At 36.5% G+C, this 15,161-nt stretch overlaps 1 protein-coding gene across 1 annotated transcript in view; it reads left to right on the forward strand.

Moving 5' to 3' along the window:
- Positions 1-15,161, forward strand: part of PTPRG (protein tyrosine phosphatase receptor type G) — a 429,273-nt gene that overhangs the window by 5,075 nt on the left and 409,037 nt on the right. Inside the window, exon 2 of the mRNA XM_052678992.1 lies at positions 1,267-1,323. The gene's annotated coding sequence lies outside the window, so the exon portion shown is untranslated. The remainder of the gene's footprint in view (positions 1-1,266; positions 1,324-15,161) is intronic.

Here is a 15,161-nt window from a genome sequence, read left to right on the forward strand (position 1 = left end):
TAAGACCTTGAAAGCATGTTTCTTCATATGGAAAACTGAGAGGTGCTGTGCTTAGTTAGTATGTTGAACATGTGGTCAATAACGGTTTTCCCACTTTGGAATATGTCTCTAGCCTGAAAATACAGATAGCAGGAGTTAAAACTGCCCTCGTGACATAAATGGAGGACAGCCACAAAGGATTAGTTTTCTCACACTTCATTCCTTCCTCAAAAGATCTCGACTGGATGAATTTAGTGCTGTAGAGCTATGTACTATAGAAGCACGTAATATTCATAAAGAGCTGTTGTGTCGGCGTTCAGTTTTGAGAAAAAGCACAGCTCAGAAAGCTAACTGGTTTGTAATTCCAAGGATCATATTAAAGAAATGAAGAAAGGCTTATACTGACGCTCTGGTTTAAAGGAACACCTATTGATTGTTCGCATTATTCAACGACCTTTATAACTGTAGCACTCAGCTGTGTTGCAAACATAGGCTACTGGAAAAGGACACACTGAGTGAGCTGTATCACGGCTATAGGAATTGCACATATTTCAGACATGATGGTTCTTCAGAATGCTGTCTGCCTGAGTGCACAAAGAGGCTTTTCCAAAGGTAACATAAATGTGGTATCACAGATAAGTGATTAATATCCTCAGTGACTGCTAATAACAGAGTGAATAATAACTGTGAAAGATGGAAAAAGAAATGGCTTTGTAAATACTTTATTACTTTCCTAACGTTTGTGGTAATATTTCCTTACCTCTTTTTAAAAACAACAAGAACGTTTTTCTGTTTGTTTCAGGTTTTATTTTAGTTCTTTCAGCAAGGCTTGTAAAAGAAATTAAAATGTACATCATGCCTTTGTAAGTAATACAACTTTAAGCAAAATCCTTTTAATACAAAATGAGCTCGATCTTCGTCACAAAAAAAGAAAGGTGAGGAAGATCTCATACATTACAGAAGGGTCATTTAGTCTTCAAAATCTGCTGGGCAACTCTGTGAGGAACCACTGCAACTAAAACATATATAATTAAACATAGAAGTAAAGGCTGGACAGCATGTATGTTAACTTCAAAAGTTGTTAAACAACGGTTGTGGATATTAATAGAAAAACCATTCATATCATGGTGCTATAAGGGGCATATATATCGAAGTGGAGAACTTGAAAGATGAAGGGAAAATTACTTTTGTTTTGGCACATGGCATGACATGGCATGTCAAAAGAATTTAGATAATGTTTTCAAATCATACAAAGTCTATTATTCATGAAGTTCTGTGCTTTGCTAGGAAGGAAGAAACAAAAGGCAGCAAAGTGGCAGGATGCTGAGCACTGAAGGCACATAGGTAAGCACTGATACAATCTTTGTTCTTTTGCAGGTTACCTCTGGTCTTCACACACAGGCTTTGTGTGAGGAGAATGGCTCATATGGACTTAGATAAAATCTCAGATTTCTTATATAAAGTGCTTTCATCTTGACAAGCCTTAAATTATATTTTCCTCTTGAAGATTCCAGATGTTAAGTCAGCTTCTAGCTCTGTTTTACCTAGGAAAGTGCTCTGAATTTCTCATATAAGCATCTCACTGGAAGTGACAAGACTAATGATAGGGTTGTTAAAATTTATTTTAAATTAGCAGGTGAGCTAATGTTGAAGGACTGCTTATTGGTTTGGATTCACTTTCCTAAAATTCACTTTTATAAAATCTCCATTTTGTTGGTGACCTTTTTTTTTTACAAATAACACTGATTTAAAACAATCTGTGGGTTTTTTCTTTTTTTTTTAATGTGTTCTACTAGTCCAGTGTAGAACTTGTCCTTTAAATCCACAAGTCACTTGAGAAAAATTTACCTTGAGTACAATATAATAAAAGATCAACAAAGGTATAACTCAGCCTTTGACAATTCTCAGTGCTTGTGAAAAAGGTTTTGAGGTGAAAATAGCTGTGCCAGCAGCCACTTAGATGCATTTCCAATCTTATTTGATCAGAGCACAGAAAACTAAGAAAATTGAAGACTTCCCAAACCCTGGATAATTTAGATGTTTCAGGCTTTTATTTTTTAATGTTCCAATTTTAGTAGATAAGGGATATTCCAATACTTTTAAATTTCTTCTTCTTTTGATTCCTCTGGTGGTTTATTTTTGTGTGGCAGGAGGGTGTTTGGGAGTGAATGTAGGCTTTGTCAACTTTATATTCACATACCTTTGTGAGCACATATACACTCAACAAAGGAAATATCCTAGGGAAAAAAAAAATGTAGTAACGGATTTTAACCAGTAGTAAAACACTGTCTTGTAGTCTATTTTATTACATGTTCTGACCTCTGAGGAACTGATGATATTACTGTAATTTTTGGTAAATGGGAACCAGCTCTCGTTTCTCAAGATTGTTCTGAGTGGTTGCAAAGACAGTTGTATCCGTATAGTCTGCTCCCAATCCAAATTCCTTACTTGTACCAGATATGGCAATGTCAAACTGGGAGCAGTAGTCCTCTGCTTTCCATCCTCCAGACTGTCTCTGTGATCTGTATCACAGTATCACTGCAGAGAGGGAAGATTATGCTTCTGGAGTAGAAGTATAACAGTACAGATACAGGGTGTGAGTACAGACTTTGTAGAAGCTGAGTTCTGCAGGAGGAACCTGTACACCTGGTGTCAGGATTAAGATTCAGACTTGAAGAAACCTGGGTTTTGTGCCATTCCTAACCAGTATAAATCACAGATATGAGTCAACTGGTAAAGATCTCTTTGGCATCTATAATGAAACAGCATTCTCAACTTCTTTTCAGGATGTTTAGGAATTATCACTTGAAGAATAATAAATTGAGTAATTGAACTCCATCCCAACAGTCATTTATTGAGTGACTGCTTTGAGGTATCTATTTGCTTTCGATTTGTCTGTAGAGATTTCTGTTAGTTTTATTGATATTAATAATAATTTATTGTTAACAACAGTTCTGGTAATATGTTATCTTGTTTATGGTTGTGTATTTCAATAAGGCACATCAAATTGTCTAATATTTCTTTCAATAAGAAACCTGTGGAGCTTTGCTTAGATGTTCTGTGATTAACAGAGCACCGTGACCAGTCTTCTCTGTTAGTATAGGGTTCTTACATCTGGCATTAATCTGGGAATGTTTTCTGCATACAGAAAGGATGTATTAGCAGCAGAGCCCTATGCAAAGAGTGAGATTCCAGAACAAAAATTTGCAGCACATGTCACAGTCACAGTCTCAGTTCAGTCTTGCCATGTTATTCTCTCCCATTTTCCTTTGGAGATTAGAGAGGAATTCAAACTGGGATATCAAAGGAAGCTGCCCCTATTGCTGGTTGGAGGTGAGGGGAATCTCAAGGTATATTGTTTTACAGTGTTACATTCACAGTAATTCACAGTAATTAGCCATAGCTGGCACTGTGCTCTTATCAGTACTCTTTGCTGCTGTGTGTTCCCCAGCAATTGTGCAGGAGTAAGCTAAGCCAACTGAAAACTAGCCTTATTAAAAATCCAGTCTGTATAATCAGAAATGGTATCGCTGAATTCAAGAGGAAGGCCAAAATGTGTAAGGATTAGAGTCAATCTTTTATAAACTTCCTGACTGGATCCACTAGGAAGTTATTCACCTTCTATAACGTAATGATTAAGTAGAGAAATTCACAGGCCTTCAAAGTAAATTGAGCTTTTGCTTTCATACCTTTTGCACAAAAAGATTAGACTACAAAGCGAAACTGCATAGCTTTCATAGGAAGCTTCTAAGCAGAGTGAAATTAACATGGGAAGCAAGTAGAGAATTACAGAGAAAAATGGTGCTACTCAGGAAACAGATAGTACTTTTAAGATCACTTAGTTGACAAGACAGCAAGCATAGACTGATTGCCAACAGAATGACAACAAAAAATTCAGATAAATTCTTGTTTTGCAATCATCAGGCCACATGGGAAGATTTAAATGAAATTTAGCATTCTTCCCTAAATAAGTGGTGCAAAAATCTGTCCGTGTTATTTTGGTAGAGTTGAATATTGCCCAGTCTGACACTGAGAAAAATGGCTAAAAGCTGTAGGCAGATTTTGAGCCTGGACTGGCATTCTGCTTAGGCTACAAGTAGACAAGTCTTAGCTGGTATAAGATGCAGAAGGATTCTCTGTTCTTCTCTAAATCTGTAGAATGCACAGATAGCTAATCCATACTTTTAAGAGAGGGGCTTGCAGCTTGATAAGGTAACACCATAACATGATACATGGAGTATGAAGGCAATGGGAATGAGAGAAACCAACTTCAGTAAAAGAATACTCTGTTCTGAATTTATAATGTTCAAATGTGTGCATCCTAATCCTTGGGCACTGAGAAGGAATCATAACCAAATTCTTGTGCTGAAAAAAAAAAAAGTCCCTGTGTTTTTTCCCACTGCCTACTTTCTCACTTCTACCCTTCACTGTGATCTGTGTTTACAAGGAGTAGAATCTAGCCCCAAGTTCTCTAATTTTTTTTATAGGATGTTTAATAAACAGGTTTAATAAACTCATTTCGGTCTCTTTCCCTTAAAATATAATTTCAATTTTAATATATTTAGCATACGATAGAAGTCCTGTCTGTGTGTGGGTATTACAAAAAGTGCAGATGTTGCACTCAAATGCTGTGCATGAGAATACCTGAAGAATGTCAAGAGTAAGTTCAAATACTTGTACTCGTTCTTTGGAAAACATTTCATTGGAAAAGATATCACTAGAGGCTGAGTGGTAATTTTAACCTGAGATTTCCATGTTAGATTTGAGTTTGATTAATTTTTTTATATTTGTTCTTAGAATACATGGAAGCCTTCTGAAGTGTACATTACAGCCCACTTTAGAAAATCTCCTTTCTCTGAAGTATCCAATGTGGTCATCTGTGGCTTAGAAATCTCAAAGAACTTCTTGCAGGAAAGGAGATTTTCATAATCTTAAGCAGCAGGAAGTATGTTGCATACAGTATCACTGTAAAAAATTGAACATAACAACCCAAATGCAGCAGGAGTTTTAACTCTGGAAGTCAATACACTGTTCCTGTAATCGAACATGAATGCTATTAAATAATAGAGTATTGTTATCATGGTGAAATATTTCACTTCCAAACAAATATAAATAAATTTTATGTCCATTATGGTGGGTGGTGCATTTTTGCAGCACACCATAAATTGTATCTGTTTTGTATTTAATATTCAATAAGATACAGCGTGGGTCTGCAAGAGATGATTTGTAAGAACTAACTTAGATCACGTTCTTTCCTCTTTGCATGACAAAGACATCCCACTTTCCAGAGACATGGAGGAAAATGCAGTGAAGAAATAATGGCTGAGAAATGGAGCACAGTGATTGATCAGAGGTCTTAAACATTGTGCTTTAACAAAGAGGCTGGGATAGAGACCGAGTAGCACCCAGTAATTGCAGGCATACCTGTTTCCACTCTCTCCTCTTACAGCATCAGAGCACCTCTGGCATCTGGTGGGCTTGAACTTCAGCTGGCTTTACCTTGCATAGATTATTGCTCACTCTGTGAAGGTGTGCCAGCATAAAACCAGTGGGGAAAAAAAGGCTGTGAAGGAACCATTTTCTGATAGCTTCCGATGATAGCAGCTGTAATATATGACTTTTAGCTGATACATTCACATATTCAATGATAGTACTGACTGTGCCACATAAAAGTCTGGTAGAAAGAAGTAGGCTCTGAGCCATTGTTGTATTTACCTCAGTATTACACCTGGTGGGTCACAGTAATGCTTTACTGCAGTAGAGACACTGCTGAAGTTACGGCTGCACAACAGTGGAGAAATAGTGATAAGCTGGCCCATTTCTCATACGTGTTTATTTTTTAATGCTGACAGCCACAATTGTTGATTTACTTAAATATCACGGGCATTTTTCAACATTCTTTTCATAAATATTTAGGAATCTTCATTTTATATTTAATTGGGCCTTAATAATATCTCTATTACTTTAGTCATCCTTGGTAGATAAGGGATTTTACATACATAAGAAAGAAGACAAGCAAATTGGAAAGTGTCCTGCTGGCACACCAACATTTGGGAAAAGATGCAGACAGTGCAATCATAGATGTTTATATTTATTTCCATGCTACAAACTGGCTAATATATTTTATTCTATGCAAACACTGGCAAGAGATCAAAATAAATAAAAAAAACCAGATGAACAGCTCCAGCTCACTGTTATGGCCATCTCTCATACAACTGCCTGTTGAACAATTGAACAATTGCTGATATTCCTGACTTTAAAGTATCAATTATTTTACTGTGAAGAATCTCACGAGCTGGGCGTAAGCAACAGTGGAAAACTGTGCACGGTGATAATATAAACAATATAAAAAATAATGGTTTTGATGATATTTTATTTATAAGCATAATTTTCGTGCTATTGCATCTCTACTTATCAGACTTCATAGAATGTCAGTTTTCACGTTCTTCTGGAACTACAAATTGTAGCAGTAAGACAGATTCTCAAGATCTCTCTCCAAACATGCGTTTTCTACAACCTAAGCTAAATCCAGATGGAAACTGCATTATGGAAGTACAGTAATAGCAATCCATATTAGTAACCTGTAAGAGTAGCTAAGTCTTTGAAGTGTAGTCTACCAGTAGTTCTTTTATGTAGAGTCTGAAGTTCTTGTTTTATTTATCACTGATTCTGAATGAAATGCTTTTTGTAATTAAAGAAGCTACAACTGGACCCACTTTATTTATAACAAACTTTGTCTTCTGTGGCATTAATGTCATGTCTGTTGTTTTCCATATTAACTTTCATTTTTAGGGAATTCAGAATTCCTCTTAGGCATAGGAATAATATATTGCATTACAGCTTCTACTAAGGTTGTGGGCCTACTTCAATTTAAAAATTAAATTTATGTTAATTAATTAAAGGTTAAATTTACGTGTAAGTGCATAACCAGAATAAAATCCTAATCTGAATGAAACAAATGGCAAAATTGTCACAGGCTTTAGCAATGCCAACGTTTGTTCATGCAGAGTTCATATTCAAACATTTGCATCTAACAACCCTCCTTTCATTACTATTTCAAATTTTAGATTATCAAAATCAAATAGAGATTATTGTTATTTGGCTCTATATATGAAAAATATGTCAAGTACATATTTTAATATTTTTTATCAAGCCGTCACATTTTAATATATGAGTTCTACATAGAAACACCCCTTAATCGTAAATGTGACAACACATTCCATTTTCAGAAAAGAAAGGATAAGGACGTATAGTGGATGAGAACTGTAAGTACAAGCAACTACTTCTGTAATACAGAACAATGAAAATAATATAAAAATAATAATAAGGAAGAAAGAGGGCAAAATAAAAATCAAGTTGAGGGCGTAAACTGTGAGAAGAGATGAAGAAAATAAATACACTATGGATAAAAGGAAATAAAGATTATCCTGAATGAAAAGAAAGGTCAGCTGATACTGGCCAGAAAGAAAAAAGAATTGCTCAAAATCTGCTTTTTTTCAGTCTTTATCATAAAAGAGGAACGAAGCATGGAGCTCGGTGAGATAAATATTAATGAGGCTTTGGGAATATCTTCCAGAAGATTAATAAGAAGCAGGTAAAGGAATATTTAGATAATTTAAACATTTATGATTCAGAAAGTCCAAATCATATCCAACCAAAGAATCTGAAGAAACTGGCTGAGAAGGATCTAATAGACATCTCTCCGACCTCATGGAAAAAGGTTAGGCACCAAAGGATTGAGGAAGAATGAATTTCAGAAAGGAGGAAAATGTGAAAGAAGGAGAATTTCATGCAAGTTGCCATCATTCCCTGCTATGCAAAATACAATAGTAAATACATAATTGTGCATCATTTGATGCAAGTAGCAATCCACTCTTATGAGACTGTAAATTTATTATCTTTGTCCATCTCTCTTTTTGATTAATGTCATTCAGTATTAATCATTGCTGAATTATTTTACTAGATAAATAACTCAAATTCTCTACATTTTCTTTACTCATTTTAGTCACTATGAATTAATCTTTCTTGTTGGTGCCCGAAATGTCTATCACATCAAAGATCAGGTTTGCAGTACTATTTCCCTAACTCTACTAGCATCCTTAGATAGGATTACTCTCATTACTCCTTTATGTTGGTCTGTAGAACAATTTTGAAGTTGATTGAGGCTCCCAGATGTCCTTTTATGGGTTTCTACCAACTGAAAGTAAAAATTCTTCTGTTTGTCTTTGAACCCATGTCTTTGCAGTATGCAATATTAAATGCCATTCCATTTGTATTTCTGAGATCATCGATTGTCTAAATTGTCCCACATGATGTTGTTCTGGTCCTTTTCTATGTTGATGGTATCTTCCAAATTTCTGTTTTCAGGAAATTTCATTACCACATTTTTCTTTTCTGTGTCATGCTTATTAATGGAAATATGAAATCAGTCTTTGAAGAACTCCATTAGCATGCTCCTTCCACTGCAGTATTTTCCCTTTAAATTGTAATCTCTTCTTTAGATATTTCCTTGCCTACTTTAGATTTCTTGTACTATTCCCCAACTTCTCTTGCTTAGCCAGTAATTTCCCAAATGGTATTATATCAAAAGCCTTTGTGAAGTCCAGATAAATGAGACTTACTTCATTTCCTTTGTCAAAAATCTGTTACTTTATCCGTGAAAAAAATATCAGACGTTCCTGAGCAGTTACATCTTGCTGGCGGTTATATTTCAGTTTAATTTTTCTTCTGCATTTTGATGAAACTTATAGTACTGTGTTCTCAGTTTTAAAGCCTACTACATGCTGCACTTACCCACTACCTACATGTTGTTAAAATTTTCATGAGGTTTTTTAGTATGCAGAGGCAGTACTCGTGCTCATAGGCAACATTAACACAATGGCTCTTTTGGAGCCATTATAGTTGATCGTGCCAATGATCCATGGATTATATACTTTTACAAGGTCTGATGCACTTGCAAACAAAAGGATTTTTTTCCTTTGCATCTCTGTTTCTCAAGAGACATTCTTTCTTTTCCCCTCCCCCCCCCCTTGCAAAATCATCCTTTAATATTAATGCAAAGCAACCAAACAAAGGAAACCAAGCCACAGAAATTCTAGCTATGATGATGTGATGAATACACTTAATCCTGGAACAGAAAAGTAATTTCTGTCTCTTATGTAGACTTTTTGTGTCTGCTTTTCTGTTCTCTGCTTCTGTAGAACAGAAAAGCTCTGACCTACTCTTGGGATCATAAGCACACATGCAAATGTTCCATTTTTAACCTTAACTCCAGGACAAAAACTGCTCCTCAGAAGAGCACAGCCATAAGTGCTTTTGTGTCTTTCTTACTATGTGTTGCCACTTGTCCCTGATTCTCACTGTTCCCAGATAGAATTGTGTTCTGAAGCATGCCCGTGTTGTTCTCCAGCAGCGCTCCGGACGCATCCTGTTAGCTGTGGCCTTTGGCATCCCTGGAGACTTAGATGATGTCCAACAGTGCAAATTGGTTAAATCACCATATTTCCTGAGTATTTAGAACTTTTTTTTGTTTTGCCTAATGGTAGTTTTTGGGCCATTCTCTAAAGCTGAGGCAGACTGAAAAATGAATACAAGAGGAATGGCAGCATCAGAGAGATTTCTGTACTTGTCCTCTAGTAATTCTTTCTGCTGACAAGACGTCTGTGAAGATCTCAGGAAAAGGCCATGTTAGACTCAGACATAAGTAATCCCTGTGCTGAGTGGAAAGCCTCAGTGAGCGTAGCTCATTGCTACAATGCTCTGTTGATTTACTTGTTTCTCTCTAAGCCGAAGACTCCCAGTCCTTTGTATGGCCATGCTAGTTTCTTGCCTGAGCCCATTCTGGACTAAAGCAATTTGTTCCATGAACAGAGAGACTCCAATACAACTTAAAGAACAGTGTAACAGTGAATAGATATAGCACAGTCTGCAACAGGTGTTTATCCTGTTGTGTGATACAGAGTTTCAGTGGTAAACTAACCAGCCTCACACTCTCACTTTATCCCAGATTTTGCTGCAGATGCAGCCAGTGGGCTCCACAAACTACTGAATACTTAGTATATACACAGGCCAGTTACTTGTCTCAGGTACCTGCTGCATGCATAGATAAGATGGCATTAATATAACCAAGGATATTGGCCAGTGACAGGAGGACAGTGGAGCTTGACGCAAACAAAACAAAGCATCTGGTGGAATCTGAGTGGGGTTTCATCATACACGCAAGAAAACCCAACCAACCAAATTCCAGTGGTATATGTGAACACATTAGTTAGAACATCACAGAAAATTCCCATAGAAACCCTGCTTTATGTTCCTTGAAAGAGAAATATGATTTAACAAAAGAGCTTTAACATCTTTGCAACTCACAGCTCATAAACTCCTCACCAAAGACTTTGTTTGGAACATGCCTGTGCCAAAGACCTCCTGTATGGCCATAGGAATCTGTCTTATTTTCCCTCTACCTTAGTTACTTATCTACAAAATGGGTAATATATTATTCCTTTCTCAGTTCTTTATCTAATCTATTTAGATGCTAGTTTCTTTAAAGAAAAAAATTGCCTCCCCCAGCAAAGGAGAAAAAATGCAGGCTCAGTAATAACAACACATGGGCTTAAACATTGGCTGACAAAGGAAGATGATTTCCTCTTTGTCTCCTTGCTCATCAACCAGATGTATCAGGATGCATGATTCTTATGAATCAATGGGCACATGATGGAAGGCTGTGTTGCTTTGTAACTTCAGGGGCATTCTGTGCCTTTTACTAAGGGATATACACTGTATTTGAATTAGGAGCAACTGACATTCAAAGTCTTCAACAATGTAGGTAATTTGGGCTTGTGTAAGAGAGTAGAAAGTACTTATTAAATAGAAAAGTTGTGCAGATTAGTGAGCTGAAAAAGAATATATAAGGGCTATTGTCAGTAAGCCCTTGATGTTATCATGCCAGTGAATTGGAGAGAAAACCCCACACTTGTTAAAATGCATCAACAGAAAGAGGAAAATATGGAGACAGAGAACACTACTGAAAAGATACAGTACTGCTGAAGTATAAAACCTAGTTCCATCTGCAGTGTGTTGCTGTCAGCTCTGATTACCTTATCATATGTGGAACGCCATCAGTCCTGGAAGGGTACAGTGCTGGGAGATAGGATGGTTCCAGGTTCTGAGACTTTAATACAAAGCAATTATGAATAGTTAGGCTTGTTTTCTCTGGGAAATATCAAGAACACTTTAATGCAACTGAATTCAAGGTGACACAAAACTACTGAAGTTACCTATGTGCTCAGAGAGAACCAGGTACATTTGAGAAACACGTAGCTGAAGATCACAGTCCAAAAGAAGAACTGAAGGGAGAAGAAACGAATTCATTTGCACAGGAAATCTCCCTCACTTTTGGGGATCCAGGTTATCATTAAGTCTCCCTGGTGCCACCTTGTTGTTTGCCTCTCTACTGATGAAAAGAGTTCTTGAAGAGCATTAAAGTCACTCAGAATGATTCCCATCACAGGAACAGCACACTATTAAACTTCTATGTTACCTTTTCTTGTTGTGATTCCTATTTAGGTGCAAGGTGATAGAAACATCACAGAGGGATGTAAGAAGCAGGTCATCTGAGCAATAAAAGTTTTCATTTACTGTTCTCATCCTCCTTGCCTATATACACATCTTGTCTTGCACAGTTCTGCAATCTGGCCTCAATTTCCTAATTAGGAGTCATTTAGTGATGCAATGAGACAAATCTCAATATAAAGACTAGACTTACTCTTATCTATCTTAATATACAATAGATTGCTAAATCCACTGTGCTATGGAAATATAATTGCAAGATTTGAAAGTCTTAAACACCTGATTTCAGTTACCTAGGGATATACAAGTTATTCCTCCAGGCATAATGGGAGAATGGGACTTATGTGCAGAGCATAGATCATTTTATCTTCTGATGTGTTCATGGAAATGTGGAAATGAATGTAGTTTGTTCAGACTGATTTGTCTGGCAGACCAAAAAACTGTTTGGAAAGCTCAAATTCAGCACTTCCTGAGTTGCTTAGTCATTACTTTACTGGTAAGCAATTACTAATTCAGACCTCTTGGAAGGTAAAGTTCCCTTTTAGAATCACTCTGAAAAATTATACTGGAAACATATTTTATAGAATAAAAAATATATCTTAAAAGATACCTTAGCTTAATTACTTAAAAGTAGTTTCACGTGGGTAGGTGTAACAAACTCCAGACCTTCACCACTCATTGAAAAGATTGTATTTTTCTGTCATTGTTACAATCATAATATAAAATATTTAAAAGGCAAATAATTTATCATTCACATGCTATAGAACAGAAAAGAAGGTGCCTCTCTTTCATCAATGACAGTTATTGAAGTTACCCATAGATGAGAGCAAAGAAGGCACAGAATTCCATCTTTTTAAAGCCCTAATTATTCTCTCGATAACAGTTTAGTGAGAACAAAATCTTCTAAAGCACTCACCTGTAGTAAAGTTTCTAATTGCAACTTCAGACACTCATACGACATCGAATCCTCAGATTCACTGTTCAGTTACCATCTAAAGCCTGTAAACTTAAAACTTCTCTACCAGTAATGAAGCATGAACAGAAATGCCTTCTGCCAGTTCAGCGTCAAATTTGCTGAAATTCAAAAATGCACAAGTTGAAGGTAAGGACAATCCACACTGAATTCTCATTTCTTGAGGACTTGATCCTGCAAATTCCATTTTCTTTTCCTCAAAACCCAATTATTAGGTATTCTGAGAGACATTGCTCATCTTAAATTCGTGGCACTTTGCATGTCAAAAGTGAATGTTACTGAAAAAAATGCAAAATAAAGAGAAATAGTGAGCCCAGTTTTATTAGGTATCTTAGTATCTTATTTAACAACCTCACTTTGAAAGATTTCTACTTTTTCCCTGGCATTGGCACAGGGAGACTAGTTATCTATTCCAGTAGGGAACAAGAAATTCCAATTGTGAGCCAAAAAATAGGTATTACATGCCAAGCCTAGGTCACCTTTGTGGAAGACTTATTAATTATTTAGTAATTCTGAGGGATCCTGCCAGATTCAGTTGTTCTGATGAATTTTTAATAAATCACTATTAACATAAATGGGAAGTATAAATTGCTTGCATTATGCTGTATGTGGTAGTAGCAAAGAGAGACTTCTGCACTAAGGTCCGAGATCTGCTGCTTACCTAACAGAAACTGACAGCGGAATGATCCAGCTCTCTTGGGATTGGCCTGAAGTATAAAATCTTTTCACCATAGAGGAGTTTTGTTTTGCAGTTGCCAAAAAGCTCCTGCAGTAGTTGGTCTGTATCTGAGGAACTGACAGAAATAAACACTGTTCTAGAGACCCACTCCAAGGATTTACCTGGAGATGAGAATATGCGCTAAGAAGAAATTCAACTGAGTCAAAGGAGTGCTTCCTAAAAACATCTGGCAAATCTTCTGTTAGGAAAGCATAAGTCTTCCTGAAGCACAGCATGTACTGGAGATGCTTTTTCAGATAAAATCCATTGTTCTTGATCAACAGTTTCAGAATCCAAATGATGGTTTATGGATTCATTATCTCAAGAAGAACTGTAGTGCTTTCTATTTTCATAGATAGTTGAAGAATATTTAGCAATATTTAATAAGCTTTTGCATTAAGTTAGATCATTAACATGTTTTAAGTTTTGGCTTCTGACAGTGAGTCAACTACAGCCCTGAGTTCACTGTGCCCATACCTCAGAGCTTGAACTCGACGCCCTTTTTTTCATACTGTGTCTCCTTTGCCCATCACGTGGAGAGTGACAGCATTTCTGTTTGAATATACTCAACAGCTTCCCTGAGGAAGGAGCCTGCTCACCCTCTCTGCAAGGCTCCACCCAGCCAGGCTTCTTAAAAGAACAGTTGTGAAGACATAAATAAAACAAATACCATCTGTCATGCTAGTATTGGCCCATATGTGTAACCACCTTTTCTAAGTCCTTTCAACTGATTTTCCACCATACCCAAATACACATTTGGTTTATTAAAGAATTTTAGCACCTTATGGATGCCATTCCCAAACATTTTAAATACAATCCATGCAAGTACCCAAATAAGTCTGGATTTATTTTCTCAACCAACTACAGCCAATTCTACATCCTAATCAGCTGAAGATCTGTTGTACCAGCTCAGCTCCTTTTATCTGAATGATCTGTGATTGTTTGTTTCCTTTCTGTCTGTCTTCTTTCTGAGCATCCTTTATGCCTCACATAAAGAAAAAAAATGAATGGGTCAAATTTGTTTGGCACATTTTTTCTGAAATCAGCAATGTTGCAGTATGTGTCGCTTTGCTGAAATCTTTATGATTTATGAAGCTGAATAGATCATTGACTGCTGATGAATGGTGCAGATCACAGGAACGGTACGTTTGCACCAATAGGTTGCAAAGCCAGGGGGAGAGTGGATGAATGAGATGCTCAGGAGGTAAACTGATAATACACCACTGTTGTGCTGCAGTCCAGGGGAACAAAATTACGAGGGAGCCTGAATGAGGACACAAAGCTGCCTGGTATTCCCAGGTTTGGGAAGTATTGTGAAAACCATCTCAGCTAGCCGTATCATCGATCCGAAAGAGACATAATCACTGCAAGGAAAACTTGTCCTACTTACTGAGATTAAATTAAGCATCAAGTCAGCAGTGGCGTTTTACATAATGCAGAACATTGTATTTCATATAACCTATTAGCATATATGACATAGTTTGCTGGAGAGTCATACAGTAGCTTTCAGACTGATGGGTGAAAACCAAATGTTCAATAGTAGTTCATCACTATGGAGGGAGAAAACTTCTGATCGTAGATACCAGTTTGAACTTAAAATTAACCATGCTTACATAATAATATGCATCTCAGCTGATAAATTTGCTTTAAAAATATTCATGCTTCTGTCAAAGCTACATTAGTTGTGTATTACTAAAAAAGTATGAAAAATTGATTGTTCCTTGTTTAGAGATTGAACCTTATTGAAACTAAAGAAATTCTGAGAAATTGCTTCATTTTAGAGATCACTTAAAATTATTTTCTTGCATTGCGCAGGAATTAAATAAGAACTTGCTCTACTGAGAATCTGGCAAAAAGAATTATAATGCCTAGGTATAATGCTAAAGGCTATTTTAAATTTCTGCTTGCTATTGTAGTCATGGCCCA

The sequence above is a fragment of the Tympanuchus pallidicinctus genome, unplaced genomic scaffold, assembly GCF_026119805.1.
Source record: "Tympanuchus pallidicinctus isolate F22 unplaced genomic scaffold, pur_lepc_1.0 scaffold17, whole genome shotgun sequence".
NCBI classification, from domain to species: Eukaryota; Metazoa; Chordata; class Aves; order Galliformes; family Phasianidae; genus Tympanuchus; species Tympanuchus pallidicinctus.